This window comes from Phoenix dactylifera, chromosome 10 (genome assembly GCF_009389715.1).
Source record: "Phoenix dactylifera cultivar Barhee BC4 chromosome 10, palm_55x_up_171113_PBpolish2nd_filt_p, whole genome shotgun sequence".
NCBI classification, from domain to species: Eukaryota; Viridiplantae; Streptophyta; class Magnoliopsida; order Arecales; family Arecaceae; genus Phoenix; species Phoenix dactylifera.
In genome coordinates this window covers 2,874,331-2,890,503 of record NC_052401.1, presented here as the reverse complement: position 1 = coordinate 2,890,503, position 16,173 = coordinate 2,874,331, and the positions used below count along the sequence as shown (strand labels likewise).

Here is a 16,173-nt window from a genome sequence, read left to right as displayed (position 1 = left end):
CTGGACAGAGTTGGAGAAGTGGCATATCGTTTGGCTCTACCACTAGTTTTATCAAGTGTGCATAATGTATTTCATGTTTCAATGCTAAGGAAATATATTCCGGACCCGAACCATGTGGTAGATTTTGAGCCTATAAGTCTGCAGGAAGGACTCTAACTTATGAAGAGTACCCGGTACGGATTGTGGATAGAAAGGATCAAGTATTGCGAAGTCGGACCATTTCCTTATGTAAAGATGCAATGGAGCAACCCACTCCGAAAAGAGAGGCCACTTGGGAGCTCGAAGAAAAATAAAAAGCCAAACACCCTCAGCTCTTTGGTATTCCAGGTACGTTAATTTCGCGGACGAAATTTTTTTAGGAGGGGAATGTAAAACCCAAAAAGAAAGGAAAGGGTGGCGGGCCCGGCCCGAAAGACCGGGCCCATCCCCCTTATTACGATCGTGCCCTGGGCCGATCTTGGAAGAAGAAGGGGTGAAGGGGGGTGGCGGCGCTAGGGTTGATCGCCGGAGGAGATCCAGCGCCGGAGCCGAGAAGCGGCCGGCCGTGGAGGAAGCGAAAAACTTTTCCTCCCTTCAAGAAGATCCCCACAAATCGGTGAAGTGTCTTGGACCCGTGCGTGAAAATCCGAGTTTTCTCTCCGATTTCGTCGCCGGAAAGGCCGCCGGAGCACCCCCACCGGACCGAGGTAAGCATGGTCCTTTGTGTTTTATTTCATGGATTTGGGGCGGCATGGGTGAAGATTTGGCGGTGAGATCGTCAGAGAAGGATCCGAAACATGGGTACCCTGTTTTGGCTTCTCTTTTTGGATCTTGCCGCCGGCCGCCGGCCGCCGGGTTGGCTGGGATTCATGGCGGTGGGGTTGGTCGAGGTATGCGATGGCCGGAGTTGGGTTCTAGGGCTTTAGTTGGAGATGGGAGATGGCGGATCCGAGGCCTTCTTCCTCGTGATCCGTCCTCTCCTCCTCTTTCCCCGTCGGTTGGCCACCGGTGACGACGACGGCGCGCGTGGGCCACCGTGACTGCCGTCGGGTGGGGGGGGAAGCGAGCCACCATCACGGTGGCCTTTCCCGTGGAAGAATAGAGGGAAGGGGGAGGGGACAGTGTCGGTTTTGGGGGAAGAAGAAGAAGAAGGAGAACTTTTCTTCTCTCCTCTCTTGGTCGGCCACCATCGCCGGGGTGACAGCAACAGTAGCGGCCGGCGACGGTCCGACCAGTGGTGGCTTGAGGGTTGGGCAGGTGGCGGACTGCTTGCCCTTGGGCCAAGAAATGGGGAGGGGAGATGTACTCCCATCCGTGAAGGAGAGAAGGGTTTCTTCCTTCTCTCTCATTCACCCTCCTTTTGTTCTTTTCACCGAGACCACAATCGCCGGCCATGGCGGCAGCCATGGTTGACACAGCACAGGCCAGTGGTACAGGTGGGGAGTCGGGCCTCCCGACTGCCCCTAAATCTGGAGGGGTTGAGATAATTGGGGACCTGGTAATGGGGCCCCAAAGTATAATGTAAGTTATGGTTCAGAATATTTTAATATTAAATAATTTAGTTCGTGATTTATAATTGATGTTGTAGGGAAAGATCAGCGGTGCCAGGAGATTTTGATCAGGAAACTGCCACCCCCAGCGCGTAGGTTGTGATTTAGATCTGTGTTTGAGTCAGTCTGCAATTCCTGTAAGAATCCCTACATCTGAGCACTTTTATTTATGCATATATTGGATTTATCGTTGGATATATTTTATCAATATGTTGATATTAATTTTATGAGCTTGTATGAACAATATGAGGTGTGGCATTTTGTTTATTATGAAAATATTGGAATAATTAAATTGGGAAGAATTATCATATTTTTGAGATATGTGAAATATGTGATGAGTGTGAAATATGGTTAAAACATATAAACTAGACATGTAAAATGGGGTTGGACTAACCTTGTCATGAGATAGCCTCTACGAGCTTATGCGTAGGATAGCCGCCACGCAGCTTATGCGTGGGATGCCTCTACGAGCTTATGCGTAGGATAGCCTCCACGGGCTTACGCGTGGGATAGCCTCTACGAGCTTATGCGTCGGATAGCCTCCACGGGCCTACGCGTGAGATAGCTGCCACGAGCTTATGCGTGGGATTTGTGCAGTCTTGGGACTGGGTCATGAACTTGGTTAGTCCAAAGCCAGAAGTGAAAAATCTGAAACTTGGGAATCAGAGTAATACGGAAATTGATCACATAATGTGAAAAAGGATTTATGAATGTGAAATGGTTATATATATTTGTTGTTTGTTGAGCCTTTGAAGATGATGAAATGACATTTATTTTTGATGCTTTGATTATTTATTATTATTATTGTGTGTGGCTGTTGGGATTCTTACTGGGCTGGAAAAGCTCATACTACAACTTACATTTTTTTCAGAGGCACTGGATTCGTAGGATCTGTCAGGTGGGACAAGAAGTGACGATCGATCTGGAGTCAGATTGCTAGATAGATAGAAGCAGCTTTATCTTTTATTGATGAACATTTGAAAATCTTGTAATTGAACCGATTGTTTTATTTGGACATGTCGAATTTGTCAATTTGAATTAATTTATTAGTTGTGGATTTATTGAATTATTGTTTATCTTAGGCCTTGCATGATCTTTAGGGCACTGCTCTAGGGCTCATGCGGCCGGTCACGTGCCGGACCCGGATGATGGGTTTGAGGCGTGACTCACTTCACGAAGAAAGAAGTTAGCGTGAACAAAACAAGCATAATGAAACCATGTCAGCCCAAGGGTGGAAAGCTTATCGACGCCTGGCAAGCAGCGGTCCACGTGTAGAGGAGCGGGCAAGCGGTAGAAAAGTTTGACTGGGACCTTGTTACCATCCCTTGAGACCGGAAAAGGTTTATTCCAATACCAATTTTGCCTCAGAGCATGTGTGACGTCAGAAATGATCCCTCAGAAAATTTCATGATCTCAGAATATGATGTGATCAAAGATATTAAAAAGTCCCACCAAACATGTCACTACAAGAAAATACACTTTCAGCGACCACTTTCGGCGACTACATGAATCGTGGTCGCGGCAAATAAGGCTATTTGCGACCAACATCCTTATTAGTTACTGAATGGTTATCCTACACCGACGAAATGGATATTTGGTCGCGGAAAAGCAAAACCAAGTTGGCGGGGTGGAGGTAAACGTTTGGCGACTAACGTTTCGTCGCGGATAATAAGGCTATCTGCGACCACCATCCTTGTTAGTTACGGAATAATTATCCTACACCGACGAACTGCATATTTGGTCGCGGAAAAGCAAACCAGTTGGCGGGTGGCGGTAAAACTTTTGGGCGGACTAACGTTTGGTCACGGAAAAGAAGGCTTATCGGCGACTAACATCCTTGTTAGTGACGGAATAAATATCCTACACCGACGAATGCATATTTAGTCGCGGAAAAGCAATACTAGTTGGCACGAGTCCAATATTTCGCGCGGGCTGGAGGTAAAACTAACGATGTTGTGCTAGCCCCTGTAAATGCTAATTTCTAAGTTCAAAAAAAGAAAAAACTACTTATTTTCCAAACGGTGCCATTTGATCATCTTTATTCACTTAGGCATGCATATTCTTGTCTCTTCGGCTAATCTCATCCCACAACTTTTCTTCATACTTAAATTCTTTTTTTTTTTTATTATTATAATATAATTTTAAAAGCTCGAGCTCGATGCTTGACTCCTTATCAATAAATATATGGATCGACAGGATACGCGACATGAGGACGTGGCAGGAACGAAAATTCGCTTAAAATATATAGATTTTTGGACATCCTACGGGCAGGATCGAAAATTCGCTCCCGAATAAATTTGCTTGCATCCTTTTAGTTACTGAATGATTGTTCATCAATTAAAATGCATATTTGATCGTAGAAAATCAAAATCAAGTTGGCGCGAGTCCAGTATTTCGCGCGGGGCTGGAGGTAAAAGTTTAGCGACTAAATTTTGGTTCCTAAAGGTTCATATGTAGCGACTAAACCAATTTAGTCGCGGAAAAGTATGAATGCAGGGAACCAAATAAAAAAAACCTAATTCCTATTCTTCTCCTTTTCACCCGCACGTCGCCCTTCACCCCGCCTTCACCCTGCTTCACCCGCACGTCTGCACGTCGGCATCGCACCGTTCGCGGTTCGCCCGTTCGGTCATCCCTTCGGCGTCGCGTCCCAAGGTACGTTCTCTTCTCGATTTTAATATAGCAGAGGCCGGGAGGGAGAGGGAGGGGAGAGGGAGAGGGAGAGGTGGCCGGAGGTCGTCGGGAAATTAGGAGGCCAGCCGGGAGAGGATTGATAGCTGGGAGAGAAACAGAGGCCGGGAGGGAGAGGAGAGGAAGGTGGCCGGGGTCCGTCGGGGGTCGTCGGGAACAGTGGAGGCGAGCCGGGAGAAGAAGAAACCCTTTTATTTTGCAGAGGCCGGGAGGGAGAGGGAGAGGGAGAGGGAGCGGTGGCCGGGGGTCCTCGGGGTTCTCCTCCTTCGCCGCGCCGCCGCCACCGGGGATTTGGAGGCGAGGCGAGAGAAGAAGAAACCGACGAGGGCTTCTCCTCTTCGCCGCGCCGCATCCACCGCGGAAGGCTTCTCCTCCTTCGCCGCCGCCGCCGCCACCGGGGAGGAGATTTTGGGGCTAGGTCCTTTTCCTAGGCCGGCAGGGAGAGAGAGCGAGGAGGGATTGGGGACGGTGGTTTTGTTTTGGGTGGAGGAAACAGAGGATGTTTTGGTCTTGGTTTCCTTCCCTCACGTTACTCCGATCCAGCTGGGCCATCGGGAAGAAAGATTAGGGGGATTGGGAGAGGGTGGAGATTTTTTTAATTTTTTCTTCCCATTTCTATTGGGTTGAATGGTTGCCGTGGTATCGAAGGAGATGGGAGATGGAATTTTTTTTAAACTAATATATTTTCATGCTCCTATTCAAGAAATTATATTAAACTGAAGAGGCTTTTTATCTTTGTTAGATTCATGCATCTTTGTTGAAATATATACTTGACAGCTATCTATTTCATATCATTTTTAACTATTTTGTACTTATTAAAATTTAGTATTATTATAATAATAAAAAAAAAGAAATGTCTCATTCACTGAATTTGTCCTTAGGCCTCCAAATGTATTGGGCCGTCTCTGATTTTTCTGCTGCAACTTTTTTTTGCAGGATACAAAAATAAATCTATAAACTAATCAATCTAACTTGATGAAGTACTTTGTAGGTCAGTTAAAATGGACAAGAGTTGGATGACAATAAAAAATAGAATGAAGAGTTAAAGAGTATAGAGAAGGGGTGAAGTCCTTTATTGAATTTGCGGTGGCAAATTTAGGCTCAGCAAATGATATTTGGTGTCCTTGTGTCGAGTGCATGAATGACAAAAACAAAGGATTCAAGTTGTCAAGATTCATTTAATGTTAAAAGGAATCTCGCCTTCTTACAAGACTTGGGTGCAACATGGAGAATATGCAATTGAAGGCACAATATGAAATTGCATTACAGCATGTTAAGAACGTCTTACATGTGGATCCTTATAGGTCATCCATACGAACATGTGACTCAAGAGGATTGGCGCCACTTAATTGACGATGTGTGGAAAAGCAAAGAACACAAGGTACTTACATATTTAGTGCTTCAGAGTTTATAAGTAAAATATTTGATCATAATGTTTTCTTTAGATTTTTGATTTGTATTTTTTTTGAAGGTGAGATCAAAAGCTGGCAAAAAGATTAGGAAAAAAGCTTGAGTACAATCATTGTTCAGGATCTCGGTCATTTGTTGCAACAATGACTTACAGGTAATATATTTTGAGTATGTACTGGCTATATTTTTTAGTGAATTGCCTGTGAACAGTCTATGGGATAGTTTTGGCTATTGTAAATAGATAATTTGCTGCAAGTAGATTTTTTATTCTAGTTTGCTGCATGTATATTTTTGGAATCATTTATGCAAGTAGATCTGACAGTTATTCTAGTTTTTTTATTATATAGTGGCTATATGCTAATCTAAATTACACTTTGCAGCCGGAGTTTAATGGTTCTGAAAACCTTGAATTTCCAGAATTCTATAAGAAACTCATACAAGAAGAACAATGAGTGGATTGATCCTATTTGCGCCGTGAAACTGTAGGTATCTAAATCTCAATAATTTAAATCACTTTATGCTTTTGCAAGATTATATATACATTAATTCTGTTGTTACCTTTGCATTGACAGTCAAAGATGTTGAGCTTGCGAGAAGAATCTTCCTAATCCGGTGTGCAATTAACATCAGAGGAGATGTCTAGGCAGGCACTTGGAAAAAGGAAGAGATACATTCTTGGATTTGGGGATGGGCCGAAGCCCTCTCATCTTCTTCCACACCTACGTGTGTCACAAGACCATGTTGGGGAGTTACAGAAACTTAAAGCTGAGATGGAGGAGATGAAGATGGAGCGTGAGATGGAGCGTGAGGAGCTGCGGAGGCAATTGGAACAGGAGAGGAGAGAGCGTGAGGAGGAAAAGAAGAGCGAGAGGAGAACAGAAGCAAATTGCACATCTTACAAGTTTGGTGACAGAGTTCTTAAAGGAAAAGACTCAAACGCATAAGTCGTCTATCCATCATGATGGGGCCATGTCATCAACTGGTGGCACAAATATCGTTGGTATGTATTCTCATTTATATTACGTAGGTTATTTAGAGATTTAGACCAAATTAAGTGAAATATCATTGTGAACTTATACTTGAATTTTAGTTTATTATTTTTCACATGTGGTTATTGATTGTGTATTCTTTTTTTGCTTTCTCAGATACATGGTGGAGTTATGAGCATGTGAATCTAGTTTTTGGTACATGGATAGCTTTGTTCAGATGATCATGGTGGAGTTGTCTACAAGCAGAAATCAGTTTTTGTTTATTCATATTTTTATCTACATGATGGTTGTTTGGATGAATTGCAAGAATCAGATATTTTTGGGATTTTTAATTTACATTTTGATGTGTTTGGTGATGATTATCACTTTAACATATGGTATGGATGAAACATTTTGATGAATGGTTAATAGGTTTGCTTGACTTTAGGACTTATAGATGATGATATTTATAATGAATGATTATGGATTCTCCAACATTGTGTATACTTCTATTTGGATGAGCAAATGTATTGTGCAATATGGATAATGGATAGGCTGTGTTGGTTGTACAGGATTTGGAACGAGCCCAAAAATAAATATTAAGCTTTAAATTTGAATTATTAATTAAATACAGGTTAATACTTTCTGCCACCAAAAAATGTTTGTTGCCAATGCATTCCAATACATTCTACGACCAAACTATGGTGGGGGAAGATAGACATTCAGTGACCATATTTTTGGTAGCGGAAGACAAACATTCCACGACCAACTATTTGGTCGGCGTGGGAATTAGCGACAACAAATTTGGTCGCTGAAAAGTTGCTTTGGCAACCAAACGTTGGTCGTTGTTGGTGTACCTTAGGTGACCACACAATATTGGTCGCCAAAACCTTTCAGTGACTAGGGTTCGGCGACGAAGAGTATTCTAGTCGCGAAAAGGTTTCGGCGACCAAATATGGTTATTCGGCAACTCAAATCTTAGTCGCTGAATATGTATTTTCTTGTAGTGTGTACATCTAATTTAAGTACATATAAGATATCCCATCATCCTCGCTTTACGATTATCATCAATTATTGATTAAGTCCAGCGTGGTGCAACAAAGATCTAGCAGAACTAGATAAGAAACCCAGTAAAATAGGCAACATATGCATGCATACACATAGAGATTGATATCTATATAGATAGATAGATAGAGAGGCAGACAGGTAGGTAGGTAGATAAATATGGTCTACTTTTATTAACACATGGTAGTCTGTAAAATTAGACCATATATATATATATATATATATATTGGAAGGCATGGCCTACCTACATAGAATTTAAGATCATTCAGGTCAACTTAATTAGCTTGGAAGTTGAAAAGAAGGCTCTTGCGTATCCCAGTCAATGGAAAGAAGGCTGCGGACAAAGCTGTCACCCAAGATGACCTTTGGACCAAGCTTAGCCACCAACACCTGATTAATGTGATTAATGTCATTAATTACTATCCTTCCTGTTTTCTTGTCTAAATACACCGAGACGGTGCATTATAAAAGGCCAACCATGCCACCAATTCCACTCACAGCAGAAGAGAGACTTCCGAAACTTGCCATAAAGCTTCTGAGTTCTCATCTTCCCTCTCTAGAACTACCTTTGCTATTAGACATGGCAATTCCGGTCATCGACTTCTCGAAGTTGGATGGCAAGGAAAGGGCCGAAACTTTGGCTAAGATCGCCAATGGATGCGAAGAGTGGGGATTCTTTCAGGTCAGTCGTAACACTGCCGCAACCCATTTAGGCCATGAACATATTAATGTTGTCATTTATTCTCAACGATCTTGTTGTTGCTGTTGTCAGCTGGTGAACCATGGGATTCCGGTGGAGCTTCTGGAGCGCGTGAGAAGGTCAGCTCTGAATGCTACAAACTGAGAGCTGAAGCCTTCAAGAAATCCAACCCTGTCCAGTTGTTGAACAAATTGGAGGATAAAGAAGGCGAGAACAAGTAACGTTCAGCGGTTGGACGACGTGGATTGGGAGGATGTGTTTGTTCTCCAAGACGACAATGAATGGCCATCCAACCCCCAGAGTTCAAGTAAGATCCTACACTTCCCGGCCAGGTCAACCGAAGACATATACGGTTGCTTCATTAAAACCCTTCTCTTCCTTACTTGCAGGGAAACCATGAGGAATACAGGAGAGAGCTCAAGAAGCTGGCGGAGAAACTAATGGAAATAATGGATGAAAACTTGGGTTTACAGAAGGGCTGCATAAAGAATGCTTTCTCCGGCAATGGCGAACACGAGCCCTTCTTCGGGACCAAGGTGAGCCACTACCCGCCATGCCCTCGCCTAGACCTCGTTCAAGGCCTTCGTGCCCACACCGACGCGGCGGCGTCATCCTGCTCTTCCAAGACGATCATGTAGGTGGACTCCAGATGCTTAAAGATGGCCAGTGGATCGACGTCCAGCCTGTAGCCAATGCCATCGTGATCAACACCGGAGATCAGATAGAGGTGCTCAGCAATGGGCGATACAAAAGCGTGTGGCACCGTGTGCTCGCCACCAGCAATGGCAACCGCCGCTCCATTGCGTCCTTCTACAACCCCTCCCCCAAGGCCACGATAGCTCCAGCAACCCCCGGAGAAGTGGCTCAACCTTTGTACCCCAAGTTTGTCTTCGGGACTACATGGATGTGTATGTCAAGCAGAAGTTTCAGCCCAAGGAGCCTAGGTTTGAAGCGGTCGCAGCCATTTGAAGGCAAAACTGAAGCTAGAAATGATGAAACGAGAAACAAGGTTACATGGATTCTTTTTTTTTTTTTTAATGAAGAAGAATAAAATGAATGCAAGACGAGGACTTCCCAGGGGGTTCTTATGGTGCATTAGTGCTGGTATGATTGCACCCTAAAATAAGGTTACATAGATTTAGTTTTTGTTTCAACCAGTGTAAGTCAGAATGTTGAGACGTCCTACAATGAGTGGTCCTGTGTTGGTTAATTTAATTTGCAAGAGTTGATTGTTTGTAACATGGTACTGGACGGACGGGTCATAAAATTTGGTGGTGTTGTTCAGTCAGTGTTCACTTAATTTATAGTTTGTAGGTGTTGTTGAGTCAGTGTTCACTTAATTTGTAGTTTGTACTCTTGAGATCATGGGCTAATTCAGTTGTGACTGCTGTAACTTATTTTACCATGTAATTCTTTTTACCATCAATGTGTGAGGCTATAAATAATTCTTTCTGCATTAAAGATGGACTCTTTTTACCATGTCACATTGCGTTGTCTTGTCTTTGATTGCTATCTTCATTCTTCTAGTCTGGGTACCCTAGCCTTTGGAATCTTTGGATTGCATTAACCAAGCAAGAAGACTCTAAGAGGTGTTAAATTATCATCTATCTTTCTGTAGCAAGAATTAGGAGCGAGGAAAGTGAATCCAATCCCATTTCTTTTTTTTTAAAAAAAAAGAGAGAGAGAAAAGAATGCAATCAAAAAGAAAGAAAGAATTTATCTCTAATGCAGAAAGAACTATTTATAGCCTCAAACTTAGATGGTAAAAGAATTATCTCCAACACAGGACCGTTCATTGTAGGACTCAGCATTCCCACTTACATAGGTTGAAACAAAAACTAAATCCATGTAACCTTGTTTCTCATGTTCATTTCTAGCTTCTGCTTTGCCTTCACATGGTTGCCACAGCTTCAAACCTTGGCTCCTTGGGCTGAAACTTTGTAACATGTGGTACTAACACACTATAGATTGGATTCTTAAATATTTTTTAATTTTGGTGATCCAATGGATACGAAGTCGCAAAGCTAAACTCGCGAGAGGGAAAAAAAAAGTCGGTGTAGGAAGTTGCAGGGCTACTCGAATTTGGAATGCATGGACTTGATCTGAGGAAACTACGCTCATTATGTCAGCGTTTCAGAACCGTTTGGAAATTAAATACTCAAAATTAGTTGAATAAGGGAGTGTAGAGGGTAATTCCCAATGCTGCGATTCATTCTCAAATGAAGGATGAGCACAATGTCACAGTGATTGCAACACTTGGGAAAGATAAACCATCAGAACTGTCACGCCCCCGCCTCCGCGAGGCACGTGAGGCACCTAGTGCCCACGTGGGGCCACATGAGGGGGGAACACGGGGCTCCCCTGCCAGATATTGTCCGGTTCTGGGGCTTCACGCAAACGTCCTTCACCCCTCCCCGGTTTTGTTTTCTTCCCAAAATGCGTCTGCAGGATTTGGAGACACCCGCCTCATATGCCCAGGCTCTGGAACGAGTCTTTCCGATGTGGGACTATTGGGCCTCACACCCTTTCCACCATCGGACAAGAGCCGTCCTCGGCTCTGATACCAAATGTCACGCCCCCGCCTCTGCGAGGCACGTGAGGCACCTAGTGCTTACGTGGGGGCCACATGAGGGGGGGAACACGGGGCTCCCCTGCCAGATATTGTCCGGTTCTGGGGCTTCACGCAAGCGTCCTTCACCCCTCCCCGGTTTTGTTTTCCTCCCAAAACGCGTCTGCAGGATTTGGAGACACCCGCCTCATATGCCCAGGCTCTGGAACGAGTCTTTCCGATGTGGGACTATTGGGCCTCACAAGAACAACATAAATTCAGGAGATCCCAATTAAGTGACAAAAAATGTAAAGATTGAAGAATCTTCAAGCTCCAATTCTTCTTTTTGCTTTTGGTTGAGTAAGCTTAGTTATGATGCCTAAACCACATCATCACATAGCTTCAATATGTTGGGGCCTCTGGATATCTGATTTGTATCTGCATCTGTTTAAAACAGATATATATGGATATAAATTTTTGCATCCGACTAACATCGGTATTCGTATCTGTATTCGTTAAATAAAATAAATATGCATATGGATATGTTAGTATCAGATCTGTAATCCGATTTTAACCTATTTTAATTACAAATATCTGTTTTTATCCCACTTTTATATAGCATCAAAAATATAAATATTACACAAGAAAAACTAAGAAATCACATCCGAGTTGAAGAGGAGGTGGGGACGACGATCCTACCTCACATGTCGGGGATGCCGGCCGCCCACTTTTTTCTCATGTCAATTGCTTCCTAAATTTACCCCGTCCAAAAGATGGCATTGTTCAAAGTGGGGATGTGTGTGGGGAGAAACAGGAAGCGACCACACAAATCTTTCTCGTGGGCCAACAAGTTCTAGGACTTGTGCAATATTTTGAGCTTGGGGGGACCAAAACTTCTCACACCAGTTTTAACATAGCATTATTATATTAATTCTGGAGATTATATCTTGCTTCTGGACACCAGTTTTAACATAGCATTATTATAGTAATTCTAGACATTATATATATGACAGAGAAAAAAGAGCTGCACAACCGTATTTTTCCCATACTGAAGCTATCCAAACAACAAAGTACACGCCATTATAATGCAAAACTTTAGTTTTGCAACTAAATCATTTAACACTATAAAGTTATGCAAGGAAGATGTTGGGCACGTCTCTACATAGCCCACATATATAGTTTAGTTTTCGGATAACTTTGAGTGATAGGTAATTACCTATTATCTCTGGTTATATTTGAAGATAGTTTTTTTTAATGGAAGAAAACTGATGAAGTTTTGATCATCTGATAAGAATTTCTAACCTAGCCTGTTTTTGAGCCTATGACATTCTATAATTTTATGGCTTTTACGGAGGCATAGGTTAGAAGACTCATTCTTCTTAAAGTTTTCTCATGAATAGGTTCTAATCAAATACTTGAATAATTATGACTAGAGGTATGCATCACTAAAATTATCGCTGCATGAAATTATTTTACTTGAGAGTCTCTCACGTTGTGGTATCAGAGCATCCTTTTAGCCTTATTGTTTAGCATTTAGATCATAGTCGTACATTTGTGTGTTATGAATCTTGTTTTATTAAACTCCTAATAAAAGCTACTACAAGTTATATTTCTAATAATGTGCAGAATTTTCTAAACCTAAGAAAACTAGTGGAAAGTGAATAAGATATCTATTCAGAAAGCTAGATGCGTTCACATGTGAAAACAGTGGAGACTTATAGATTAGTTTTAAAAACTGATTTTCAATTAGACCTTAAAACACCTTTTATGTTCCATCATTTTCAAGAAATTTGGTTTCTACTTCAAGCTTGATTTGTATTGGATTTAAATTCAATTTAATTTTCATGGTTCAGTTGTGAATCTTTTGAAAGATAAGAAAATTGTTGGTTTTGGAATTTTAATTGATAATTTATTTAAATTTTTTTATTAGACCCCACTTATGATCAGTTTAGTCTTTTAACCCTGCATGAGAATGAAGTTGGCATTAAATATGGTATTATTAATGAATTAATGCTTCTCTAAACTTTGGCACAAGAGATTGGGATATATCTCCATAGAGAGAATTAAAAAGTTAGTAGATGATGGAGTTTGAAAGGCTCTTAACATTATAGACTTTGGTACTTGTGTAGACTGCATAAATGAAAGGTAGACCAACAAGACCATTTTGGCTGCCAAAAGAAGTAGTGAGCTTCTAGAGATCATACACACATATATCTATGGATCATTTCTTACCCCACATCTAAATGGTCAGAAATATTTTATTTTATTTATTAATGCCCATTCAAGATATATGTATCTCTATCTCTGAATTGATAAAGCAAAAGCACTTGATGCCTTTAAAATTTTGAAGCAAAGGTGGAGAAACAAAAGGAAAAAAAAATAAAAACTGTAAAATTAGACAAGGATGGAGAATATTATGAAAGTTACATAGAAAAAGGACAAGTGTCGGGTCCATTTGCAAAGTTCCTTGAAAAAAAGGATATTACTGCCCAATACTCAATGCCCGGTACAACACAACAAAATGGTGTGGCTGAAAGGAGCAGCACGCTTATGTACATAGTTAGGAGCATCATAATTAATTCAAGTTTACCTTTATATTTATCGAGTGAAGCCTTAAAAATCGTTGTGTATATGTATCTTAAACAGGATTCCATCTAGGATGTTTCTAAAACACCTTTGAAATATGGAATAGATAAAAAGCAAGTTTAAGATATTTACACACATGGGGTTGTCTAGCTGAAATGAGAGTTTATAATTCACACCTAAAAGAATCGGATGCTAGGATAATAAATAGTTTTTATTGGCTATGTAGTTAATTCCAAGAATATAGGTTTTATCATCTCTCGCATACTCGAAGAATTGTTGAGGCTAGAAATGCAAAATTTCTTGAGGATCATGAATTTAATGGGATTAAATTTCCTTGTTGGGTGAAATTTAAGGAAATAAGGGAACCACTTATGGTACCCTGAAATACACAAGAGTTGGTAGATTTTCCAAGTAATACTCTGATTTTTATTGAATAGCAACCAATTCAACAACAATCATATCAGGAGGAGCCACCTTATGAAAGAATTAGTAATATGGAAACCACTATTCAAGATATGCATGAAACAATGGAAGTAAGGAGATCCTCAAAAATTAGAAGACTAGCAATTTCTAGTGATTATATTGTATATCTTCAAGAGTTTGGCTATGATGTTGGATCTAAAGATGATCCGAATTTATTTTCACAAACCATTAGTGGAGAAATTTCCACACTTTAGCATGATGCTATGAAGGAAGATATAGAATCCATGGCTAAAAACAAAGTCCGAGATTATATTGAATTACTAGAAAGAGCATCAGTCATTGGATATAAATAATTCAACAAGACCAAACGAGACTCATCTTGTAATATTAAACAATATAAGGCTCAACTTGTAGCTAAGAGTTTCACTTAAAAAGAAGGCATTGGTTATCATGAAACTTTCTCTCCAATTTCAAAGAAGGATTCATTTAGAATTATCATGGCAATAGTAGCTCATTTTGATTTAGAACTACATCAAATGGACGTGAAAACAATATTTTTAAATGGGGATCTTGAAGAAGAGGCATACATGTATCAACCTGAAGATTTTTATAGTGAGAAGGGTAGTTACTTAGTTTGCAAACTAAAGAATTCTATATATGGATTAAAACAGGCTTTTTGTTAATGGTATATAAAGTTTCATAACATTGTTTCTTCATATGGTTTCATAGAAAACATTGTTAATCAATGTACATACCTTAATATAGTGGGAGAAAATATATTTTCTTAGTTTTATATGTAGATGATATTTTATTTGCAAGTAATAACTTGGGCTTATTGCATGAGACCAAATAATTTCTTATCTAGAACTTTCAAATAAAGAATATGGGTGAATCCTCTTATGTCATTAGTATAGAGATTCAAAAATGTAGAGTCAAAAGAACCTTAGGACTATCTCAAAAAGCTTACATTAAAAAAGTTCTAGAAAGGTTTAAGTTAAAGGATTGCTCATCTATTGCAGGACCATTATCAAAAGGGACAAATTCAATTTGAATCAATGTCCCCAAAATATATTGGAACGAGAATAGATAAAAAACATCCCTTATAGTTTTGCAGTAGCGAGTCTCATGTATGTGCAGGTCTGCACTAGATCTGATACTAGAAATGCAATAGAAATGTTAGGTAGATACAAAAGTAACCTAGATATAGAGTATTGAAAAGCAGCCAAAAGGGTTATAAGGTACTTACAAGGAACTAAGGACTTCAAGTTTGCACACATCTGGAAGTGATTGAATAGTCAAATTCGGATTTTGCTGGATACATAGATACAAAAAAGTCTACTTCATAATACATCTTTCTTCTTGCTGAAGGTGTTATATCTTAGAGAAGCACAAATCAAACTATTATTGCATCATCCACTGTGAAGACAGAATTTATCGCATGCTATGAAGCTATATCACATGCACTATGGTTGAAGAATTTTATATCTGGACTAAAGGTTGTCGATTCTATTACTAGGCCATTGAGAATTTTCTGCGATAATTAGGCTGTAGTTTTCTTCTCTAAAAATAATGAAAATGGAAGCTAAAGTAAGCATATCGACACAAAGTATTTGGTTGTTAGAGAAAATGTTGAAAAGCAAGAAGTGGCTATTAAACACATAAATACTGAGTTCATGGTTGCTGATCCTATGACTAAAGATTTGTCGGCAAAGTTGTTAAGTGATCATGTATTTCATATAAGACCTTTTGGCTCATTTTAATTTATTGCTTATAATTCTCTGACTGTTATGTATAATTATAAACATATTTGGTTAACTAATGACATGATGTCTATTGTACACATTAAGTAATTTGTTAAATACGAGATCATGATCCATTTAGATCAATAAAGTTGGACCTTAAATGATTTATAAGAGATCATTCATAAAGTATTATGAGGTACTCAATTAGAAAGTATCATACATTGTAATTCATGGAAGGAAATGCTCGCCTAGAGAGTAAGACCATCATGATTCGTGTATAGAGAATTTCTATTTGGGCAATAGTTACATACTAGTTGATTAGTTGAGTGACAATAAAGTAATTGTGGCAATACTATTGTGTTAACTATCACTTATGAGGATTGTCTAACTACATCATGTGGGCCAAGTGAGAGAATGTTGGACACATCTCTATATAGTCTATATACATGGTTTAGTTGTTGGATAACTTTAGGTGGTAGGTAACTACTCACTATCTTTAGTTATGCCTAAA

The 16,173-nt window shown here is 40.2% G+C and overlaps 1 pseudogene; it reads left to right on the top strand.

Annotated features, from left to right (window-relative positions):
• The first annotated feature begins 8,054 nt into the window (after window positions 1-8,054).
• Window positions 8,055-9,408, top strand: LOC120112129 (annotated as a pseudogene).
• The last annotated feature ends 6,765 nt before the right edge of the window (window positions 9,409-16,173 follow it).